This window comes from Dipodomys spectabilis, unplaced genomic scaffold, assembly GCF_019054845.1.
Source record: "Dipodomys spectabilis isolate Male_0828 unplaced genomic scaffold, ASM1905484v1 ptg000312l, whole genome shotgun sequence".
In the NCBI taxonomy this organism is placed as follows: domain Eukaryota; kingdom Metazoa; phylum Chordata; class Mammalia; order Rodentia; family Heteromyidae; genus Dipodomys; species Dipodomys spectabilis.
Window position 1 is genome coordinate 1,351,947 of NW_024870989.1, and position 25,665 is coordinate 1,377,611.

Here is a 25,665-nt window from a genome sequence, read left to right on the forward strand (position 1 = left end):
CAAGCTTCATGCCACAGACAGAAGCTTCGGTTCCTCACTCTGCTTAACCACATATTTCTTGCTCTTTTGTTTGAAACGTTCTACTTTAAACCAAATTTACCTCTATATTAGAGCTTTGACATTTAAATAATAATAGGCTGAATATATTATAGCTTTTATATATTCGAAGTCATGATATCATTATTTCTATATCATTTAGTAAATCATAGGTATAAATCTAAGTAGCATTAGTGTATTGAAAGTTTTTATTAGGTTTTCCTTACATGCTAGATGGCCTGAGTGACAATTGAGATTCTTTTTTTTTTTTTTTTTTTTTTTTTTTTTTTTTTTTGTGAAAATACCTACAGAGGGGTTACAATTACATGGGCAAGGTAATGAGTTCATTTCTTATCAAGCATTGTTGCCTCCTCCTTTGTTTCCTCTTCCCATCCCACCACCTCTCAATTGAGATTGTTGAATCAATATTCAACAGAATGTAGGAAAGTATTTGTGTGCATGCATACATGTGTGTGCATGCATACATGTGTGTACATGCATATGTATGTGTGTGACTTTGACACAGAAAATTTTATGGAGTAAAACCAATAATTTATATTTGCAGATATAGTAAAATACAGCTCAGTAACAAATATATACATATTTTGGATCAAAGTAATAAATAGTTTACATGTTGATGCATCATGCTTTATTCCAAATAGAAGAAGAATTTGTACTTTATTTGGAGAACACTATTTTCTGTTTGGAATTTGCTCCTGTCCCTGCTTAGTTAATAGATATTGTTAGTATAAATGTCAATTATAATAACCAGAAGAGTTCTGTTTCACTCTGTGTTCTACAAGTGATTTGCAGTATATGATAGAACGTGCTCCATACTAAGTGCTAAACATACTTAATCAATGCCACTCACTCTGAGATGAGAATTTCATTTTTTATTAATTTGCAGGTAGTGCATTCTCACTCCAGTTTGTTTGATTTGCTGGCACTCTAATAGCTGAACCATGCCACCAGTCCAGCTTTTTGCTGCTTACTTGTTATCCTATGTACCTCAGATTCCTGGGCAGCTAAGATAATAAGGTTGAGCTACTCAATACTCAGATCTTTTCTACTTCAAATTATGCCAACCAGAAAGAAAGGTTCTTTAGGCATGTCTCTGGCCTAGTCTTTGTACTTTATTTTAGCAAAACCACGAGAAAAATTGTACCAAGATACATGGCATTATTATCTCCTGATCAAATTTGCTTCATTTGAGGAAGTTCTTGCCCATTTTTGATCTGACCGTCTAAAATTCTGAAGATTGATTCCCCAAAATAGATTTTGTTTTCTGAATAATATATACCAATATTTATCATATTAGGAATTAATTTTTATTTAACTTTCATTTATCCACTTTTATTTAACTTTCATTTATCCACTTAAATGACAATAATCCCTAATTTATTAATGATCTATTGTTAAATTTATGAACCTTAATTAACAATGATAGTAAAATTTAATATGAAATTTGGAAAGAACTTATTTTACAAAATATAACCATATTTGTAAAGAAAAAACAAATAAATTAGAAGAGTGGTTTTGTTTCCCATCTTTGCAAATTTCTTACAAAAGACTTTTAGCAAGATGCAGCTGGATTTTCCTGTTTCTGCATCTGCTTTCTGTAATGTCTTGTTTTGGTGAATAAGCAGTTGTGATATGTTTCTCTGTCTGAATACAGAAATCAATAAAACATAAATATGGAAAAAAGAATTTTGCCTCTCAGTAGCCAACAGCCTAGATTAGGAATTACAGATATAAACCATCAAGTGAGTTACAAGGTAAGGGCATGTTGTTGACTCACAGACTGAGCAGACAGTTCTCACTCATAATGATCAGTACTCAAGGATCTCTTCATCTTCCCCTTCAAAGAGTCCTTTCTAAACTTTGTCCACTTCTATTCTATCAGATTCAGGGGTATGATTGCCTGGAGTCTCTGAAATCCTTGCATCTACATATGACCCTTGAATTTAAAATTGATAATTACATAATTTAATTATTACATAAATTTGTGTCAATTCAGAATGTATAACCCATAATTAAATAATTTAATTATTACATAAATTAGTGCGTAATAAGTAAGAAAAAATAATATTACCTTAAAAAGAAGCATCTAAAGCCAAGAGCTATGGACTCATTCCTGCAATCCTAGCTACCCAGCAATCTGAGATTTGGATGCTAACAGTTCAAGGCCAGCTTTAGTGATGAAAAGTCTGAGGTACTGTGCATCTCATCTAAAATAAAACCAGGCTAGAAGCATCGCTCAAATGGTAGAATGATACCCAAGCAAATACAATCAGCAAATGTTAGACCCAGTACCAAATAACACAAACAAAAATAAGCTTCTAGTTAAAAAAATATGTATAGAGAAGAGGCAATGTTCAGAGACTGGAGAATTTTAGTATTAGTGTAGATGCATTTTGCATCTAATATGAAGTAAAATGCCTTTTATAGTATGTTTATCTTTGAAAGTTCTACTTTAAGTAAAAGGGTTTTTTTTTGGGGGGGGGGGCAGTCCTGGGGGCTGAACTCTGGGCCTGGGCTCTGTCCCTCAGCTCTTCAGCTCAAGGGGAGTGCTCTACCACTTGAGCCATAGCGCCACTTCAAGCTTTTTCTGCGTATGTGGTGTTGAGGAATCAAACCCAAACTTTGCATTTCAGATATTCAAGTGACTGAATTAAAATATGCAAAAACAAGCTAAAATTAACCTATTCCAAATATGACCATTTACTTTCATAAATGTAAAAAAATGAAGATATATGCTGAGTGCCGGTGGCTCACGCGTTTAATCCTAGCTACTCAGGAGGCTAACATCTGAGGATCGTGGTTCAAAGCCAGCCCGGGCAGGAAAGTCCATGAAACTCTTATCTGTGATAAACCACCAGAAAACCAGAAGTGGCACTGTAGCTCAAGTGGTAGAGCTCTCGCCTTGAGCTGAAGAGCCGAGGGACAGCACTCAGGCCCAGAGTTCAAGCCCCATGACTGACCAAAAAATAAAATAAAATGCAGATTTGACGCTGGGGCACCTGTAGTTCATGCCTATAATCCAAGCCAATGAGGAGGCTCAGTGATGAGGATCATGGTACAAATCCACTTTAGGCTGACAAATCCAAGAGAATCGTACCTTTAATTAAATCAATTGGACTTAATTTAATTAATTAAAATAATTAAAACACAGATATGATGATTATTTGGCTTATTTATTCTTTCTTCAAGAATTGTCCACATTATGTAACAGCTACCAGCTGTGGTGTGTGTGTGTGTGTGTGTGTGTGTGTGTGTGTGTGTGCATTCCATCCTCTGTTTCCTAATTTCATTTCCTAATTTTGGAAGCTAGAAAACAGACAAGTTCTTTTCTTCTAATTCAGTGTTCATGCCACATTTCTTTGAATATTTTTAGATCTACAAACATTTGGAAGAACTAGTTTAGAAAACTTCTTTTTTTCAAAACATCGAACTAAAATGTTAAGAACTTTGGTACCAACTTCCTTTAGTAATGAAGTCTAGAAGTCTAGAAGGAGGGACTTACCTAGTGCTCACAGTTTGAATGAGGGCTGTGGCCACCAGTGAAATATCTTGTCCTTTCTTTGCCTTGATACCTTTGTCATTTCTCTTCATTTGTGTCTGGAGTCATAGATTTTCTGAGTTATTTTTCACCATTTACATAAATCAAAGTTTCTGACTTCTGAGGCTTCTTTCCCCCATCCTCCAACCCCCAACTTGGGCTTCTTTTTTAGATAAGCAAATGTTTATATATGAACTACAAAGAAAAACATGTTTCTTAAGTCCCATAAATGTTAAGACATTTTAAAAAAATTCCTCAGATGAAAGCCAAGGACACTGCCATATAATGATCCTTATTACTTCCTAATGAAAGTTCTGACTTTTCTCTAAGTCTCAAGAAAGAGATCATTGTCTTTGGTTTCCTTTTTTATTTTGTTCTTTAAATGAAGAGAGGATTCTACTGGAAGAGAACAAAGTGTTTATCAGACTTTTGATTTCTTTTTTAAAATTTATTGTGAAAACACTGTACAGAGGGGTTACAATTACATGGGCAAGTTAATGAGTGCATTTCTTATCAAGCATTGTTGCCTCCTTATTTGTTTCCCCTTCCCATCCCTTCCCATCTCCCCAGCCTCCCCACCAAAGTTGTAAAGTTCGTTTTCGACATAATGTCTTGTACATCTCATTGTTGCAATGGGTCCACCTGTATCCCTATTTAAACAATTTGGTTTTTCCGTTTCCCTCCACAAATTATACCAACATCAAATACAGTGAAAACAGGGATTATACCGTGTGGAAGGGACATACAAAGCAACAAAGAAATTATCTTATAACTATGTTAGAAACAATCTCAAGAAAGAAAAAGAAAAACATTTGAATCCTTATCTTGGGGTTCATTTCGCCTAACATCAACTTATCTGACCTTTTCTGCTTGTCTCAGATATATACTAGTAATTGCAAATAAGGGAAACCATGGGACCTATGTTTCTTTGGGCTTGGCTTACTTCACTTAATAATATTTTTCCAAGTTTTTCCATTTCCTAACAAATGGGGCAATGTCATTCTTTGTGATGGAGGCATAGAATTCCATTGGGTATATATACCACATTTTCTTGATCCATTCATCTACTGGGGGGCATCTGGGTTGGTTCCATATCTTAGTTATGGTAAATAATGCTGCAATAAGCATAGTTGTGCTGATAGCTTTAGTAGGGTCTTGTTTGTGATCATTTGTGTAAATGTCCAATAGTGGGATTGCTGGGTCATAGGGGAGCTCTATGTGGAGTGTTTTCAGGAACCTCCATACTACTTTCCAAAGTGCTTGAATAAGATTACTACAAAGTATTATCAATAGCTTTCATCTTGAAATTATTCTGGCCCTATTTTCTCTTATCAGAGAGAGCATTTTAAGCCTAAATAGTACAGTATTTATGTAGTACTGAGAAGAGGGCAAAAGTGGGAAAGAAATGGTATCTTTATGTACAAAATGACCTGGGACAAGGGCTGCCTAATCAGCATATCTGAGATTTTAGAAATAAGGATAATGAGAAGTGGGTATCGAAAAGGAGAGTTTTGGCTAGCTGAAATATATCTTTTTGAGTAGGCTAAAGAACTACAGACCATAAAAAGTACAAAACAATATTTAAGCTCTAGAACTTGATGTCCAGTATCCCAAATGATAGATAGTCCCAGTGTAGAAAAGTTAACTTCTTATAGACAGCTGCTCAGAGGCATTAGACTTGTGAAATGTTTGTCATTAAAAAACCTAGAGACCTGAACCAATTATTAAAATGTCATTGGCAATTTCATTTGTAAATTGTGAAAAACTGGGTTTACAAAGTATGGCTTTGTAGCTGAAGCTTAGGAGGTACTGTAATACAAGATGAATTTGAAAATTTGTTCAAAAATATTAGGCTTAACGGAAACATTAAAAAAAAAAACCTAACAAGTTGGCCTATCATGAAGAGTCTTCAATGGTGTACACACATTCGGTTTAGGTAGTATACTTTTAAGGGAAATTTCATTGCAGAAGATTTTCTCAAAATAGAATACATGGGCTGGGAAGATGGCTCAGTGATAGAGTGCTTGCCTTGCATTCAAGAGGCCCTAGGTTTGATTCCTTAGCACCACATAAGCAGAAAAAGCTGGAAGTGTTGCTGCAGCTCAAATGGTAAAGTGCTAGCCTTGAACTGAAGAGCTGAGGGACAACACCCAGGCCCAGAGTTCAAGCCCCACCACTGACACCAAAAAAAAAAAAAAAAAAGGAATGCATTACTGAATGTGGATGACTGAACTAGCTTCTGCTTCCAGTGCTGTCTGCCACCAGCTCCATTTCAGAGCTGATGAACACATACATGGTAGTTTGTGTGTTTAGAGCAACAGAGAGTATGGGTATGAGTAGTAAAATGTTTCAAGCAATGCAACATCTTGCATGTTTTTGACAGAGAGGTTTTACCCTTTACATATTTGAATCCAAATGGGAAAATGTAAATTCTAGATTTAAACACTAAAAGGAAAATAGAAAATGTTAAGTATTCAGGTCAACTAACTCAGGTTCCTTATATTCTATCATTAGCCATGATATTTAGGTTCTATCTTGCCAAAAGAAACAATATGTCGACTAATAAAACTAAAATATTAGACCAGAAAATAAAATAATTATTCTGATATTATATTTGTTAAATGAAAGGGTGAGTAAATTCATACAGCAATGTTATTAGTATTTTGATTAGATTCAAGATACTTCTAAACCTTACCCTTTCCTTTCCTCTCCTTTCTCTTCTCCTCCATTCTCTTCCTTTTCCTCGCTCTTTCCTCTCTTCCTTCTTTTTGCTTCCTTCTCTCCTTCCCTCTTTCCCTCCTTCCTTCCTTCCTTCCTTCCTTCCTTCTTTCCTTCCTTCTCCTTCCTCTTTTTGATTTTTATTTTTTTTATGTTGTCCATATTTTTATATTTATTTATTTTAAGGAATGTTAATGGTATTTTATTTTATTTTAAAACATGATAATAGTGTAGAGTATTGTCATGCCTATTATAATTATTTACTCATAATTAGAAGTTACCATAAAATGATAAAATATTTTATTGACTATTTTTAGACTTGGTCATTGTACTTGTCTCTAGTTTGTCTTGATAAATTACTATCCTTTAAGTTTAGATAAAAGTATAAATATTTAAAGCCCTGAAATGTACTGAAAAGAAACCGGCCTCACTGGTGATACATTTCAGAACCTTTATATAGAGATCAAAGTATTCTTTAAAGTCATTCTTACTGTCTGTTAGTATATATATTTTTTAAAGTCTACAGATCTGTGTTCTAATCAATTTTATCTTATTTAACTTGCTCAGCTGTAGTTTACTGATGTGGATTATTTTTTAAAAGACATTCAATATAAAGTCAGTTTTGGGAAATGAATACATTAGCATAGAACAAGAAATTGAACTTTCAGAAATAAAAATTGGAAATATGACATCAAATTTAACCTAAGGACAAACCATAAGAGAATATGAATTTGTAATTAATTTACTAGTTAGTGCCAAGATGGCATTCATAAATGATTCTGTTTAAGTTTAGCACTGCTGGAGTGTTTCTGCATACTCACATATCCTTTTCTTTTTTTTTTTTTAATTTTATTATATTTTATTTGAGAACATACTGTACAGAGGGGTTACAATTACCTGGGCAGGATAATGCATACATTTCTTACCAAGCATTGCAGCCTCCTCCTTTGTTTACCCTTCACCTCCCTTCCCAGCCTCCCCCCTCCCCCCCACCCAATCATACCCCCCCCCACCGACATTGTAAAGCTGGTTTTGACATGACATTTTGTACTTCTCATTGTTGCAACAGGTCCACCTGAATCCTTAAACGACTTGTTTGTCCCCGTCTCCTCCACATGTTATACTGACATCAAATATAGTGAAAGCGGGGGTTACACTGTGGGGGAGGGACATACAAAGCAACAAAGAAATAATCTTATAAATGCGTTAGAAACACATGCATGAAAGAAACAAAAACATTAAAATACATATTTGAAGGTTCGTTTTCCTAACATCACATTCTCTGACTTTTTCCGCTTGACTTATACCTATACTAGATATTGCAAATAAGAGAAACCATGGGACCTATGTTTCTTTGGGCCTGGCTTACTTCACTTAATATAATTTTTTCCAAGTTTTTCCATTTCCTAACAAATGGGGCAATGTCATTCTTTCTGATGGAGGCATAGAATTCCATTGTGTATATATACCACATTTTCTTGATCCATTCATCTACTGAGGGGCATCTGGGTTGGTTCCATATCTTAGCTATGGTAAATAATGCTGCAATAAACATAGTTGTGCTGGTAGCTTTAGTGTGGTCTTTTTTGTAAACATTAGGGTAAATGCCCAAAAGTGGGATTGCTGGGTCATAGGGGAGTTCTATGTGAAGTCTTTTGATGAACCTCCATACTGCTTTCCAAAGTGGTTGAACAAGTTTACATTCCCACCAACAATGAAGTAAGGTTCCTTTCTGTCCACATCCCCTCCAGCATCAGTTGTTGTTAGAGTTCTTGATTTTTGCCGTTCTAACTGGAGTGAGGTGATATCTCAATGTTGTTTTGATTTGCAATTTCTTTTATGACTAGGGATGTTGAACATTTCTTCATGTGTCTATTGGCCATCCTTCTTTCTTCTTCAGAGAAGCTACTCTTTAAGTCTTTCGCCCACTTACTTATTGGGCAGTTGTTTCTTTGAGGATTTGTTGTTGGGTGGTTTAATTTTTTGAGTTCCAAGTATATTTTAGATATGAGACCCTTGTCCATTGTATGGCTAGTAAAGATCTTCTCCCAATCCGTGGGCTTTCTATTGATCTTGCTAGCTATGTCATTTGCCCTGCAGAAGCTCTGCAACCTTATGCAATCCCATTTGTCCAACCTTTCTTTGATTTGTTGTGTTTCCGGGTCTCTATTGAGAAAATTTCGGCCTGAGCCAAGGAGACCGAGGGTTTCTCCTATTCCATCCTGTAATGTTTTCAGAGTGTCTGCTTTGAGTTCAAGGTCTTTGATCCATTTGGAGTTGATTCTGTTGCAGGGTGATATATAAGGATCTAGCTTTAGTTTTCTACATGTAGTTAACCAGTTTTGCCAGCACCATTTACTGAAGAGGCTGTCTGTCTTCCATTCTATTGTTTTAGCTCCCTTATTGAAGATTAGATGGCTATAGGTCTGTAGGTTCATTTCTGGGTTTTCAATTCTATTCCATTGGTCCTGAGGTCTGTTCTTATGCCAATACCAAGCTGTTTTGATTACTATGGCTTTACAGTTGAGTTTGAAATTTGGTATTGATATTCCTCCAGCAGTGTTCTTTCCGTTGAGGAGCGTTTTTGCTATTCGGGGTCTTTTATTGTTCCATATGAATTTTTGGATTGCCTCTTCTATTTCCTTGAAGAATGAGGGTGGAATTTTGATAGGTATTGCGTTGAATTTGTAGATAGCCTTGGGAAGTATTGCCATTTTCACGATGTTAATCTTTCCAATCCAGGAGCATGGGAGGTTTTGCCATTTTTTAAGTTCTGTGTTGATTTCCTTTTTCAAATTTTTAAAGTTTTCATCATAGAGGTCCTTCACTTCTTTAGTTAAGTTAATTTCTAGGTATTTTATTTTTTGTGGGGCTATTACAAATGGAGTTGCTTTCCTAATTTCAGCCACAGTTTTCTCATTGTTGGCATACAGAAAAGCCATGGATTTTTGGGGGTTAATTTTATAACCTGCTACTTTGCCAAAGTTTTGAATCAGCTTGAGTAATTTTGGAGTGGAGTCTATGGGATTTTTTAAATACAAGATCATGTCATCTGCAAAGAGGGAGAGTTTTATTTCTTCTTTCCATATTTGGATCCCCTTTATGTCTGCATCTTGTCTTATTGCTGTAGCTAGGCATTCTAATACTAGATTGAAGAGAAGTGGAGAGAGTGGGCATCCTTGTCTTGTTCCTGAGTTAAGAGGAAATGGCTTTAGTTTTTCACCATTGAGTATAATGCTGGCTGTAGGTTTGTCATATACAGCCTTTATTGTATTGAGGAATGTTCCATGGATTCCTAATTTTTCCAAAACCTTCATCATAAAGGGGTGTTGGATCTTGTCGAATGCTTTTTCAGCGTCTATTGAAATAACCATGTGGTTTTTATTCTTGCTCCTGTTGATGTGATGAATAATATTAATTGATTTGCATATATTGAACCAGCTTTGCATCCCTGAAATGAATCCTGTTTGATCGTGGTGTATGATTTTTTGGATGAATTGTTGAAGTCGGTTGGCCAAAATTTTGTTGAGAAGTTTTGCATCAATGTTCATCAAAGAAATGGGTCTATAGTTCTCTTTCTTTGATGAGTACCTGCCTGGTTTTGGGATGAGGGTTATGATGGCTTCATAGAATGTGTTCGATAGTGAGCTTTCTCTTTCAATTTCATTGAAGAGTTGGAGGAGAATTGGTGTGAGCTCTGCTTTGAAGGCCTTGTAAAATTCCGCTGTAAAACCATCTGGTCCTGGACTTTTCTTAGCTGGGAGGTCTCTTATTGCTGTTTCTATTTCAATGCTTGATATGGGCCTGTTAAGATAGTTTAACTCATCTTGGTTGAGTTTTAGCATGTCAATATTTGCTAGGAAGAGGTCCATTTCTGTCAAGTTCTCAAACTTATTAGCATAAAGTTTTGAGAAGTTTTCCCTTATAATGTTCTGAATCTTGGTTGTTTCCGTGGTGATGTTTCCATTCTCCTCTCTGAGTTTATTAATTTGGGAGTGTTCTCTTCTTTTTCTGATAAGATTTGCTAAGGGTCTGTCAATTTTGTTAAGTTTTTCGAAGAACCAACTCTTTGTTTTGTTGATTCTTTCTATAGTTTTTTTGGATTCTAATTCATTTAATTCTGATTTAATTTTGATTATTTCTTTTCATCTACTGGATTGGGGTTTATCTTGCTGCTCTTTTTCAAGGAGGTTTAGATGTGTCATTAAATTGTTAGTTTCAGATCTCTCCAATTTTTTGATGTAGGAGCTCAGAGCTATAAACTTGCCTCTGAGTACTGCCTTTGCTGTGCCCCAGAGGAGCTGGTATTTTGTGTGTTCATTTTTGTTGAATAGCATGAACATTTGAATTTCTTTTCTAATCTCTTTCATGACCCACTCATGATTCAGCAGTGTGTTGTTCAGCCTCCATGACTCACATATTCTTGAGATGTAAGAAGCACTGAAGTGTTTGAAATGTTGAGACTGGCACACAGAAAATGTGTGACAACCAGTTTGACAGGTGTCAGAGATTTCCTTATGAAAATCTCACTACTTTTACCCCAAAACTACTGAAAGGAAATAGCATATAGAACTCCTTCAGCAAGGTCAGAACAGATCCTAAGAAAGGGAAGAAAGGGGGATGATGAAAAGAAACTGAACTAAAAGTGTGCAAAAATCAAGGTTAATCATTCTAAAGATATAATTTTAACATTACAGGCATTTGCTTTTAGTGCTGAACAAAGGTATATGTGTATGCTTAAGGATGTGTGGTGTGCAGGTTTTTAAGAGACTCAAGACATGATTAATATCTCTGTCTAGTGAGCATGCCACCCTTCAAAATAGCTTGTGCTATTACTACACTATGATTAACCTGTAAGGCAACAGAAAAATAGACTCACATCACATTGCTTTCTATCATTCTCTGAAATCATTTTTTAGAAAGTGCCATAAGAAAAAATTACACTTCAGCTTTGGTAGGTGGGTGGATAGTTCAGTGCATGGGGTGCAGGTATAGATTATTCGATCTAAATTCTATTCAATACATCTGTTTTATTAGTAGATTATATCTGCTTTTCATATATGATGCAATGTAAAACAATTTTTTCAAAATAACAAATGGAGTTTATGTTAAACATAAAACAATATTGGGTGTAACAATGTTTGACAAGAAATGTCCTTATTACCTTATTTATGTAACTGTAACCCCTCTGACATCACCCTTATAATAACACAATATTAAATTTTTAAAAAGTCTCTAACTCTGATGCTAAAAAGAAACATCAGACCTGAGCACTTAGAGATTTCTTACAATCATTTATTAGGCAAGCGTATATTTAAAAAAAAAAAACAAAAAACCAAAAAACAAAAAAACAACCAGATTGGGGAAGGTGGAAATAAACAGGTATCTTATGGTAACAGGAAAGTAATTTCATCTTTTCTTCCTTAAGAATATTAATCATAGCTCTTCAGGATACTATACCATTTGCAAAGAACAGATAAAGCAATGATATAATCCATAGTCCTCAAGGGATTTATAATCTCATTAGAGCATCCAAATATATGGCAATAAAAAGAAGCCAAGGCTCAATGCCAAGAGATTTCTGTAGACAGTAAGGTTATCTGTGGCATATCAAACAGAGTGGTCCATTTAAATATAAATGAATATTTAAAGGTACCTACAGTTATATCTATTTTAAAGTTCCTTGGATAGTACAGATACATATACTGTAGATAAAATAATCTTGAGTAACAAGAAAAAAATGAAGTTATGACTATCCAGTGATAACTTAGAGATAGTGGTTTCAGATAAAAGCAGGTATTTAAGTGTTCAAACCACTCTCCAAAAATGATGTAGATTACCTTTGTATAGTAATCAGAGTCAGATTCTAGTATCACCCAAGAAACAGGTAGAATCCATTTTTAAAGACTTCTGTTGGAAGTGGCACTGTGGCTCAAATGGTAGAGTGCTTGCCTTGAGCTGAAGAGCTCAGGGACACCCAGGTCCAGAGTGCAAGCTCAATGACTGCCAAAAAAAATCCTTTCATATATAATAACATATTTATTTCAAAATTTAGATTTGTATTAATACCATTCACCAGGAACATCGTTATAAACTCCTCAATCTAAGTGTTGATTTGGACTTATTTTCTGATGCTGGTACTGGGCTTTATAAGCATGTTTGCTGAGCTTTTTCTGTTGAGGCTGGTGCTGAAAAAATTGAGCCATACTTCTACTTCCCAACCTTTTTATGCTTCATATTATTGTTTGCTATTTTCATTTCTCACTCAAGTCAGTTTTTAGAAGTACTGCTTTTGACAGTACTATGTAGTTGAGTTCACTTTTCCCCTTAAAGAGTTTGTATCATGGCCACCAATTAATTGCTAATAATTACTACTCATTCATGCCATTCAGCATTCTTTCACATCTAGTCCTTGTTGCTTTTCACCAACCATATCATCCTCTACATTACCTGAAAATGGTTGTCTGAACAACTATCCATGTTTGCTGTGAACGATTCTTTATGGTACCATAAATAAATACTACTATCTTTTTCTTCTTTTTTTTAATGCTAATACTGGGGCAGAACTCAAGGCCTAGGTACTATCCCTTAGTAGCCATGTTTTCCCCCAAAGCTGGCCCTCTACCTACCATTTGAGTTACAGCTCCACTTCTGGGTTTTGGTGGTTAATTAGAAATAAAGTGTTTCATGGACTTGCTCAGGCTGGCTTTAAGCTCGAATCTTCAGATCTCAGCCTCCTGAGTAGCTAGGATTACCGTGAAGATCCATTTGTGTCTGGCTATAGTCTTTCCTCTTTCCTGTTGTCTTTAGCATTCTCATGACATTTAAGAGGGCAGTAATATGAAGTTCATTGAGTTCTTCTTTTCCTAATAGTTCACTGAGGGTTGATGATATTTTTCCTAGTCCTTTTATATACTGCATTTGTGCCCAGAGTCTAGAAAGACAAATAGTTCAAATAGTTTATTGAGATAGATTTAGTGCATAATTTTTAGTCTGTTAAGGTTTTGGGTATCTATAACAGAGAACCAGAAATAAGATGTTTTAACAACAAAAAAAATTACCATCTCTGTCCAGAGACTACAAGTTCAAGGTCAAGAGGTCACCAAGTAAGGCTGGTTGCTTCTGAGGACTTGAAAGACAGTGGGCTTTAGAGTATTCCTTGCTTTTATAAAGCTTTTTTGGTCTGTTGCAAGATAATTTCCATCAACACATTTTTTTACCTTCATCTAGCTGCCTAAATTTTCTCTATTAATACTACCTTAGACATTTTATTGTAAAATTCTCCTTTGTTATCTCACCTTGAAGACTTTACTCCTCAACAGAGTCTATTTTTGGATGAGGTGAGCCCAATTCACAATGACCATGTCGATGCAATAATATACATCAATGGCTATTGAAGAATTTAGTTTGCAAGTTATTTCTTGTATTGCTATTTTTTTCTCTTCCTGAAGTGCTCCTATGACCCTGTAACATGCCCATAAAATGTCTTACTTTCCTATTTTTTCCATACCCCTCTTTTAGCATAGACTTAAGAAACACTTGATACCAAGTTTCAATCTTGTTTTACAAAGAGCTTGAGTGATTTGAGTCAAGAGGATCTGACAACTACTGAAACATTTCCAAGTTTCATACTGTGTATTTGTTTATGTTCCAGTTAGCCTGGTTCATGGCTCTGAATGATTATCTAGTCACATTGCTACACAATATTGCAAAGTAGATGACTGCATAAGCTTTCCTTGATCTGTCATCATGGAAAATAGAATCTTGATTTGATGTGGTTCTAGATGGTGGTTTGCTTATAATAGTTCAGATTTAATCATGGTCATTATAAAGGAAATGCAAATAAATTATACAACCTTTGTGAGAATTTTTATGTTATGTGCAACTACAGGCTTTCATTAAAGGCAGTCCTTTATGCATTGTAGAGACAAAAGTAGATTTTCTTTAGGATTTAAAAAAATATTTCTGTTATCTTCACCATATGAATCATTTAATTTATAAAACCAGTACCTCATAGTTTTGATTGTTATTTACTTGCTATTCATTGCTTTGAGCATGTCATGATGCAATATTTTTTTTCAGTGTTCTTAAACCTGCTCTCCAGAAACATGACAAGTGGGTTAAGATTACTACTAGCATTATCAATTTTTTCTGAGAAAATATTTTAGTATATATTAGTGTAAAATCTCTGTAGTTTAAAAAATTATTTATTGAAAGATATAAATTCAGTATGCAACATTTTATGCTAGCTGTCCAAAACCCTGCTCTGTATGACTTACAGAACATTTATTTTTACCAATGAAGTCATAAAAGTTGTTTTCCATATCCTCCGTCAAACTTAACTACAGCCAAGAAGAAGTAGAGAAATTACCTGTCAAGGGTATAAAATTAACCCACCAAAATCAATGGCTTTTCTGTATGCCAACAATGAGAAAAGTGTGGCTGAAATTAGGAAAGCAACTCCATTTGTAATAGCCCCACAAAAAATAAAATACCTAGGAATTAACTTAACCAAAGAAGTGAAGGACCTCTATGATGAAATCTTTAAAATCGTGAAAAAGGAAATCAAAACAGAACTTAAAAAATGGCAAAACCTCCCATGCTCCTGGATTGGAAAGATTAACATCGTGAAAATGGCAATACTTCCCAAGGCTATCTACAAATTCAACGCGATACCTATCAAAATTCCAACCTCATTCTTCAAGGAAATTGAAGAGGCAATCCAAAAATTCATATGGAACAATAAAAGACCCCAAATAGCAAAAACGCTCCTCAATGGAAAGAACACTGCTGGTGGAATATCAATACCAAATTTCAAATTCCACTATAAAGCCATAGTAATCAAAACAGCTTGGTACTGGCATAAGAACAGACCTCAGGACCAATGGAATAGAATTGAAAACCTAGAAATGAACCTACAGACCTATAGCCAACTAATCATCGATAAGGGAGCTAAAATAATAGAATGGAAGAAAGACAGCCTCTTCAGTAAATGGTGCTGGAAAAATTGGTTAACTACTTGTAGAAAACTAAAACTAGATCCTTATGTATCACCCTGCACCAGAATCAACTCCAAATGGATCAAAGACCTCGGAGTCAAAGCACTCTGAAGACATTGGGGGATGGAATGGGAGAAACCCTAGACCTCCTTGGCTCAGGCCGAAATTTTCTTAATAGAGGCCCGGAAGCACAACAAATCAAAGAAAGGTTGGACAAATGGGATTGCATGAAGTTGCAGAGCTTCTGCATGGCAAAGGACATAGCTAGCAAGATCAATAGAAAGCCTACGGATTGGGAGAAGATATTCACTAGCCATACAATGGACAAGGGTCTCATATCTAAAATATACTTGGAACTCAAAAAATTAAATCCCCCAACAACAAATCTTCAAAGAAACAACTGCTCAATAAATAAGTGGGCTAAAGACTTACAGAGTCTCTGAAGAAGGAAGAAGGATGGCCAAGAGACACATGAAGAAATACTCAACCTCCCTATCCCTAACAGAAATACCACCTCTCCCCAGTTAGAATGGCTAAAATCAAGAACTCTAATAACAACAGATGCTGGGGGGATGTGGACAGAAAGGAACCTTACTGCATTGTTGGTGGGAGTGTAAACTTGTTCAACCACTTTGGAAAGCAGTATGGAGGCTCCTCAAAAGACTCCACATAAAGCTGCCCTATGACCCAGCAATCCCACTTTTGGGCATTTACCCAAATGTTTACAAACAAGACCACCCTAAAGCTACCAGCACGACTATGTTTATTGCAGCATTATTTACTGTAGCTAAGATATGGAACCAACCCAGATGCCCCTCAGTAGATGAATGGATCAGGAAAATGTGGTATACATACACAATGCAATTCTATGCCTCCATCAGAGAGAATGACATTGCCCCATTTGTTAGGAAATGGAAAGGCTTGGAAAAAATTATATGAAGTGGAGTAAGCCAGGCCCAAAGAAACATAGGTCCCATGGTTTCCCTTATTTGCAATATCTAGTATATGTCTGAGTCAAACAGAAAAGGTCAGATAAGGTGATGTTAGGGAAATGAACCCTAAGATATGTATTCAAATGTTTTTTTTTTCTTTCAAGCAATTGTTTCTAACACATTTATAAGATGATTCCTTTGTTGCTTTGTATATCCCTTCCCCATAGTATAACCCCTGCTTTCACTGTATTTGATGTCGGTATAATTTGTGGAGGTGAAGGGAAAAAACAAATCTCATTGCAACAATGAGATGTACAAGTCGTTATGTCGAAAACGAACTTGACAACTTTGGTGCCGGGGCGGGGGTGGGGAGGGGGGGATGAGCAAGGGTGGAGGATGAGAAGGGATGGGAAGGGGAAACAAAGGCTCATTATCTTGCCCATGTAATTGTAACCCCTCTGTACAATATTTTCACAATAAAAAAAAAAAAGACCTGTGAGATATCTGGCCAGTGCTGGCTCATGCCTGCAATCCTATCTACTCAAGAGACTGAGATTTGAGGATAGCAATTGAAAGAATGTCCAGACAAGAAAGTCTATTAGATTCTTTTCTCCAATAAACCACCAAAAAACCACAAGTGGCACTGTGGCTCAAGTGGTAGAGTGCTAACCCATAGCTGAAAAACTGAGGGACAGCGCCCAGGTCCAGAGTTCAAGCTCCATGGCCTATATATATATATATGTGTGTGTGTGTGTGTGTGTGTGTGTGTGTGTGTGTGTGTGTATACATATATACATATATTTATATATATTAATAAATGACCTCTCAAGTAGAATAAACTTCAGGTCCACAAAATCGGACTCTGCTTCTGAGATACTTATATTTCATATATGGTTTTTATTAGAACAGATATATTAAAATTTGACACAACTGTACTAAAGATATAAAAGCAAATTACTTTTTTTCTGACCTGTGAGGGACAAATAACGATTGAAAAAAAACATGAAAAAAAAGTTACAAAAAAGCACAGGAAACCATACAAACTAGGAACAGAAATGAGAATGACAGATGTGGATAAAACTATCATTTAATCCTGGGTATCTGGTCTCTTCTCATTTGGAAACTGAGTTGAGTCGTTACAAAGTCTCCAAATCTCAGGGTTGGTTGTAATTAGATATAGAACATGTTAAGTGCAAAGGGCAGTGTTTTAATTTCTGCCCAAGGATAGGCTCCACTGAGTGATGTCCCCACCGTGGCCATCCTAGGATGCCTAGTCTCCAATAAGGACAATGGCCATTGGCCAATGTCCTCGTGGTCCCTACATGGTTGCCATGGTAGCAGTAGCAGCATCTGTGGATGGGCCCAGCATCCTTGGCAATGATCCTCCTGGCCCAAGTGCATAACTGCCAGTGAGTTTGCCCTGGGCTCTGATTGGCCCATTTTCTCACTGATGTCAATGGCCTGACTTCTGATTGGTCCATTTCCTCTTGATGTCACAGGCCATTGTGAGGTATGCCCAGCAGGATACATAAGAGAAAATTGCCCTCCAACTCTGTCAGTTACAGCACTGAGAGCTTTTCCTTGGTGACCCGCTGGACTAACTCAGAGCTACTTGGTTGCTTTCTTTGGGTGTCGGGGTTGTGTTTGTGTTGTTTGGGTTTGGGGATTTCATTTCCTAGTCTGGGGGTTGTATTTACTTGTTAGTTTACCTTTTCGTAAGATTTATTAGTTGGCAACTTCATTTAGATCATCTTAGGTAATAGTTAAGCTTGATCACTTGTCATCTCAGCTGAAAGATGTTAATGCACAACCAAGTCTCATTTAGCTCTTCCCCCAAGAAGGAGGAGATCACTGTACAACTTGACAGAGATCATCAACTATGGCAGCTATGGCTATGTGAATCTGGCCCATCACTGCCTCACAGACACCACAGTGGCGGTCAAAGTTCTCTGAAAGAAAGAGCTGAAAAGCCATGAGATAGAAAATGAGGTGGCCTTTGTGAAAACTGTACGTCACCCACACATCATCCGATTATTCCAGGTGATGGAGAATGAAGACTGTGTGTACCTTGTCACTGAGTTGGCCACTCGGGGCCATCTCTTGAGGTGGATCAAAAAATCCTCCTCCAGCCACCTTTTAGAGTTTGAAGCCAGGAGGCTATTCAAACAGATCATGAGTGCCATTCACTACCTTCATGAGAATGGAATTGCACACCTAGACCCGAAGGCCAACAACATCCTGTTGGATGCCAATCTCAATGCCAAGGTCAGTGAATTTGGGCTGAGTGACAGGGTGACCTACACAAATGTTCCTACACAAAATGTTCGATGGGTACAAGGTGGACATTTGGGACTTAGGCATGCTATTGTATGTGATGACAATGGGAAAGTTCCCATTTGAGGGGAGTAATATGGCTGACATGGGGTTACAAGTCCTAGAGGCCAGTACACTGCTCCCCTTCACCCATCTGCAAAGAGACCAGATCTCCTTTCTAATCTGCTGACTGTGGACTTCAATCTGAGGCCTGCTATTGAGGAGATAATGGAACACCCATGGCTGGCTCTAGGTGTGGGATTTGGCCTGCTTCCTGATGAGCCACTGCCTGACAAGCTGGATCCCATTATCAGAGTCATGTGTGACATGGGGTACAATGTAGCTGGCATTGAAAAGGCAATCCAGGACAGAGAATTCAATGAAGCCATGGAAACCTACCTGCTTATCCAAGAAAACTTAGAGAATACCAGAAGTGTGGAATCGAAACTGATGCTTTTGGATAGTCCACCTGGCACAACTCCTGAGGACAATCCCACCAGAACTCTCCCTCCACAAAGGAGAGCCAGCTTTTCTGCAGGACATAACGCCTTCAGTGTGTCCTCAGAATTTCAGTTAAACGATGATAATGATGATCAGTTACCTCTCAATAAAACCCAAAGTGTCAGTCTGCCTGTCTTTCCTCTCTACTCCCTTCAGAGCTACAGTTACAGCTTAATATTGGGCCAGGATTCTTTTAGCTGCTTGACAGAATGGAGCATTCGCACTCAGTGGAAAATGCCCTTCCCTCTGGGCAGCCTTAGGGGGAGGCCACAGCCCCCAGGTGGAACATTAGACAGGGCTGGAGGAGGGTGGCTAACAGGATAGTCACCATATTTCGCAGAATCTGCTGCTGTGTGAAGGCCCCAAAGTAATGTCCACAGATTGAAAGTAAAGCTGTCCCAGAGAAAGTGGTGCAGAACTCTGAAACAGCACAATTGAAAACCACCAAACTCAGACCTTCAGGGTGACTCTAACTGGGTTGAGGAAAATCTGAGATGTGTGGATTTGAAGAGCTACAGGAGAAGGAGTCATGCAGAAAGTTCACACTGCAGAAGTCTCTGGCCAGCATGGCCAGGTTGTGTGACAAGTGCTAGGGGATTCTCCAGCTGGGATTCCTTCCCAAGAAAGGACACTGCACTGGCTTTCCAATGCTAAAAGATAAGCTGAAAGGTGATCTCAAGCTGCCTGTACTTTCTGAGCTGGCTAATTCCACATCGATCCCTTACTTGAGTATTGTCACTTCATTGAACAACCTTTCACATTTGTCCCTTGAACACTAAAGATGTTTTTGTCCCAAATGCTGCAGCAGGTCATCATCTCACCTTTTATGTATGTTGCTTGTCTGCCTATTTACTTTCTAGTTCATTTCTTTATTTAGGTTTAAAGTGAGACCCTTGAGCTTGATGGTATAGGAGCCTATGGATCTGAGGGGCAAGAGGCATCCTGGACCCTGCTTCTCTTTCGGCAGTCTTCAGGTGAATGGGTACAACTCCTGAGCACACTAGGTACACTGGCTGGGTTGGAACATAAGAGCAAATCTTCACTGGGAATGGAGAGGGACCTGTCTCCATTTACTCCATGCACTGTCAGTGGTTTCTGCCCCAACTTTCCTCCTATTCAATGCAATTTTCTGTGGGTGTGATTTCTATCTAAACCTCATCATTATCCCAACATAATACCATCATCCAAGAATCCCTTATTTCAGACTTGTTTATTTGCTCATCGTAAAAGAGACCCTATTACCAAGACAGGTTGTTTGATTTGCAACTTCTCCCCCTCCCCGGGAGCCTCCATTTTCTTTAAGGGGAACCAGAATGGTGGGTTAGCTGTGTTTCAAATAAGAGAACAGTCTGAACAACCAGAGTCCCTGTTTAGACTGGCAAAATACATGAAGTAGAATGATACCCCTTCCTTCAAGGTAGAGGTGAAGAAACCTGTGAAGGAGCAGGATTCTTGAGAAAGTATGGAGATACAGTGGTGCCTGTGGATGGATGCCTGCGTGGGCTTTGCTAGTGGGTGGAACTTGGCTGGGCTGACTGTTTCTGAGCATGAGCAGAAACTCGGTAAGATTGGATGTGGCCCTCGACCACTGCGTTATATGTTTTGGCTCAGCTACGGGGGGGGGGGGGGGGTGACAAGGGAGTGATGGGGAGCAGTTGGACACACATGGCCTTTGCTATTTGTGCTCTGGGTCAATAGGCTGAACCTGCAGAGCAGACTGATGACATTTGTGGAAGGAAGTGGGCTGGAGATCCTGGTAAATCAGATCCAGCTCAGGGCCATTTGGGAAGCAAATCTCCCCTCAAAGAATGAGATGGGATTCTGGTGGGCCAAAAGGAGGGCCCAAGGAGAACCCAAGGAGGGCCAAAAGAGGGTAAAGGATTGGCACCTTATTGAAAGACAGGACTGACACTGATGCTGTATTACAACTCAAAAGAGGATGGCCAGGAAAGGAACTGAGGAATCCTGAACTCCACATGGACCAGTGTTTATTAATGGGGGTGGGTGGGGAGGAAAGTACTTTGAATTTCCTTGATTTCTCAATGCTTTTTCTTTTCTCTCCATGTTTGTTTGTTGTGTGTTTGTGTCTGTGCATCTGTACTGGCACTGGGACTTGAACTCAGTGCTTTTCTCTCTGTCTTCTTTACTCTCTCTCTTTATCCTCCCTTTCTCACCTCTCCACCCCATTCCATCTACCTTCCCTACTTTTCTTTCTCCCTCTTACATTCCTCGTATTCTTCCCCTTTCATTCTTCTCCCTCCTCTTCTCTTCCTATTTCCTCCTCCTGAAATCTTCCTGTCCCATTCTGTCTCCCTCTCTTCCTGCTCTTGAATCAGTCTCTGACAATGTTTGTTTCCCTGTCTCTCCACTCTCTGTCTCTCTCTTTCTCTCTTTCAGTTTGTATGGTCATAGCTGGTTCTCTACCACTTGAGTCATACCTCCAGGCTTTCATTTCTCTAGTTAATTGAAGATGGAATTTCCTAGAATTGCTGTATCTGTAATCTTACAGGTAAACTTTCAGGATAGCTAGGATTACAGGCAAAAACCTCCAGCATCAGGCAAACACATTAGACTTTGTTAGTCTGGTGTAGCACAGGTTGTTTTCTCAGTTATTATGAAAGGGATTTGTGTACTTATGTAAGGGACAGCTGTGTGAGGGACACCTTACAAATGGTAGTGGAAGGAAGGGGGTGGTGGCGTAGTATGCAAATGGACAGAGAGGGAGGGACATGTGCACTGCACAAAGGGTCAGAGCTGAATGTTATATCTTGGTAGAGATTCTGGGAGTCTCCTGAGAGGCCCCCAGCTGACACCCGCTTCCCCAACGCACCAGGTTGTGGGCATGATGCTTCCTTTCCCCTGGCAGTTCCAAGGGGAAGTGTCTAGGCCTCATGGAAGAGTAGACCCTAATTTTTCTGCTGGGGGAACTGGCATGCTAGGGGAGCTGATGTTCAAATATTCAACTATTCTTTTTTTGTGGGCGGGTCCGGTCGTGGGGCCTGAACTCGGGCCTAGGCACTTTCTCTCAGCTCTTCAGCTCAAGGCTAGCGCTCCACCACTTGAGCCACAGCGCTACTTCCGGCTTTTTTCTTTTTGCTTATGTGGTGCTGAGGAATCGAACCCAGGGCCTCATGCATGCAAGGCAAGCACTCTACCACTGAGGACCTTCCCAGCACGAATATTCAACTATTCTAAATGTCACATTTCCATTTTAGGCATCGCAAAGTGAATGAATTAAAATAAATTCCCTTCCTTTCACCTAGAGGTGGTGAATTATGTGAAGGAACAGGAGACCTGAGAAAGCATGCCTATATAATGGTGCCTGTTGATGGACCCTGTCTGAGCTGACTGCATTCCCACATGAACAGAAATCCGGTGAGAGTGGATGTGAACCTTCATCACTGTGATGTTTGTTTTGGTTCAGTCAGGGCACTATATTTGCACAGAGTCAGTGCAAGCCAATGCTGCCCTTGGGTGACAATGTGGGATGGGGAGGAGTTGGGCACAGTTGGCCTTTGTTATGAGGGGACTGGACTCAGAGGACTGAACCTGCACTGCATAATGATGAGATTTGCAGAAGGAAGGCTGTGGCACCTTGTGGACCAGTGGTGCCGCTCAGGGGTATTTAGGGAGCAGAACTCTTCTCAAAGAATGAGATGGGTTTCTGGTGAGGGCCAAAGTGGTCATATAACAGGCATCTTGGTGATAGACAGTGTTGACATTGATGCTGAAGGAGAGCTGAGAGGAGGAAGCTAAGGACTCTTGTACTCTGGATGGAACCATCTTCAGTGAAGAGGACGGTGGGCAGGGAAGTAATGTTGATTTCCATCTTGTCTCAGTCCTTTTGTTTTATTTACTTTCTTTTTGTTTGTTGTATGCATGTGTTTGTGAGTGTGTGCTGGTACTGGCCCTTGAACTTAGTGATTTTCTCTTTCTCTATCTCCTTTGCTGTCTCTTTTTTCTTTCCATTGCCTGTCTCTCTCCCTTTTTCCAGCTAACTTCCCTCCAGGTCATTCATCTTCTCCTCTTCTTCCCCTTTCCCTCTTCTCTTGTTCTGTTCCCTCTCTCTTCCTCTGCCTCTTAAATCTTTTTCTCTCCTACCCCTCTGTATCTTTCTCTTTGAGTTTGCATGTTCATAGCTGGTGCTCTACCACTTGAGTCACCTCCAAGCCAGCATTTTTCTTCTTAATTGAAAATGGAGTATGCCCAGGCTGGCTTTAACTATGATCTTCTGAGCATCAGCTTCTGGGAGAACTATGATTACAGGCATGATCCACCATCAGCAGCAATGCTTCTGACCTCGTTAATCTGGTGTTGCACAGGTTTGTTTTGCTGATTGAGAAAAGAGATTTAGGTACTTATCTGAGGGCTGTCCGTCAAGGTGTAAGAGACACCTTGAAAATGGTAGGGGAAGGAAAGGGTTGATGGATTTTGGGGCAGAATGGACAGGGAGAAAAAAACGTGCATGGTGCAAGTATGTCAGCACATAGAGAAGTCAGAGGTTTTGTAGAGAACCTACACATCCGCAGAGAGTCCTCCCACTGACACCCCCTTCTCCAGAACACCAGGCTTTGGTCAGTCCTCATTTGAGGTCTTTAGGCCTCATGGAAGAATAGCAGAGCCCAAATTTTCTCCTTAGCGAATCAGCTTGCTAGGAAAACAGTTTCAAGTCTGAGAACATTCTGAACATCCAGAGCCGGTTCTGAATGACAAAAATGTATGAATTAAATACTTTTCCTCCTTATCAGCAAGAGGTGGAGAAACCTGTGAATGAGCAAGAGACCTAAGGAAGCGTGAAGATATAGTGGTGCCTGTGGATGGACCCTGCCTGAGATGACTGCATCTGGACATGAGGGAAAATTCGGTAAGAATGGGTATGACCTTCCAGCACTGGGTTATTTGTATTGGTTTAGCCAGGGCCATGTGATTTCCACAGAGAAAGTTTGGTGCAAGCTGATGCTGTCTGCCCTTGGGTGACAAGTGTGTGATGGAGAGGATTTGGGCACACCTGGCTTTTGCTATGTGTGCACTGATGTCAGGAGGCTGTGCCTGTAGAGAAAACTGATGAGATTTTCAGCAGGAGGTGGACGGGAGCTCCTGTTGGATCAGTGGTCCAGCTCAGGGCTATTCGGGTGCATATCTCCCCTGAAAGAGCAAAATGGCATTCTGGTGAGAGACCCAATAAGGGCTCCATGAGGGAAAAGATGCGTACAGGGTAAATGACTGGGTGGACACTAAATGTAAAGGAGAAGTGACAGGAGGCAGGTTAAGAAGGGAGCTGAGGAATTCTGAATTCCACATGGGCCATTCTTCACTGCAGAAGGTGGGTGGGAAGGAATTACTGTTGATTTGTAAGATTTCTCAATGGCTTTAATTTTTTTCCCTTTTGTATGTTTGTTGTGTGTATGTGTTTGTGAGTGTGTGCTGCTACATCTCAGTGCTTTTTTTCTTATGCTGTTTCCTTTCCCTTCTCTGTCCTCTCTCCACTTTTCTCACCTTCCCCCTGCCTTGGCCAGCCATCTCCCTTCCCTTGTTTTCATTCCTCCCATACCTACTCCTATTCTACTTCCCCTCTTCCTCCACTTGTTGTTCTCCTACCCTCTACCATTTCCTCTCCCTCTCTTCCTACTCTTGAATCTCTCACTCTCTTTCCCTCCCCCTCCCTAACTCCTTCTCTCTCTCTACATCTCTCCCTCTCTCCCTCTTTCCCTTTCTCCTTCTCTGTCTTTCTTTTTCTTCTCTCAGTTTTCATGGATATGTCTGGTTCTCTTCTGTTTGAGTCACGCTTCCAGGCTTGCACTTCTCTAGTTACTTGAAGATGGTATCTTCCCAGCCTTGCTGTAAATGCAGTCTTCAAGTTGTCAACTTGGGAGATAGGTAGGATTACAGACAAGAGCCTACAGCATCAGGGAATGCAATTGACTTTGTTAATCTGATGTGGCAAAGGTTGGTTTCTCTATTTTGAAAGGATATTTGTGTATTTATGTGAGGGACAACTGTGTATGGTTCACCTTACAAATGGTTGTGGAAGGAAGGCAGTGATGGGCTGGTGTAAATGGACAGGGAAGGATGACTTTTTTGGAATCACAAAGTGATTAAAACATATTCCCCTCTTTTCAGCTAGAGGTGGTCAAAGAACAGGAGACCTGAGGAATTATAGAGATAAACTGGGGCCTATGGAAGGACATAGCCTGGATGGACATTGGTTGTGGATGGACCACACCCGTGGATGGACCCTGCCTGGGATGACTGCCTTCCCACAAGAAAAAAAAAATTGTTAAGATTGAATATGAGCCTTCACACTACAATATTTGTATTGGTTCACCTAGGGCATTTAGAATTGCACAAAGAGGTAGTGCTGAGGACTGATGTTGCTTTTGGGTAACAAGTGTTTGATGGGGAGGAGTTGGGAAAATCTGGTCTTTTCTATGTGTACACTAGGTCAGGAGGCTGAACCTGCAGAGGAGACTAATGAGATTAGCAGCAAGAGGAGGGCTGGGGCTCCTGGTGGATCAGTGGTACTGCTCAGGGCTCTTTGGGGAGAGCAGATCTCCCATGAAAGAACAAAATGGGATTCTGGTGAAAAACTCAATGTGTGCCACAAGAG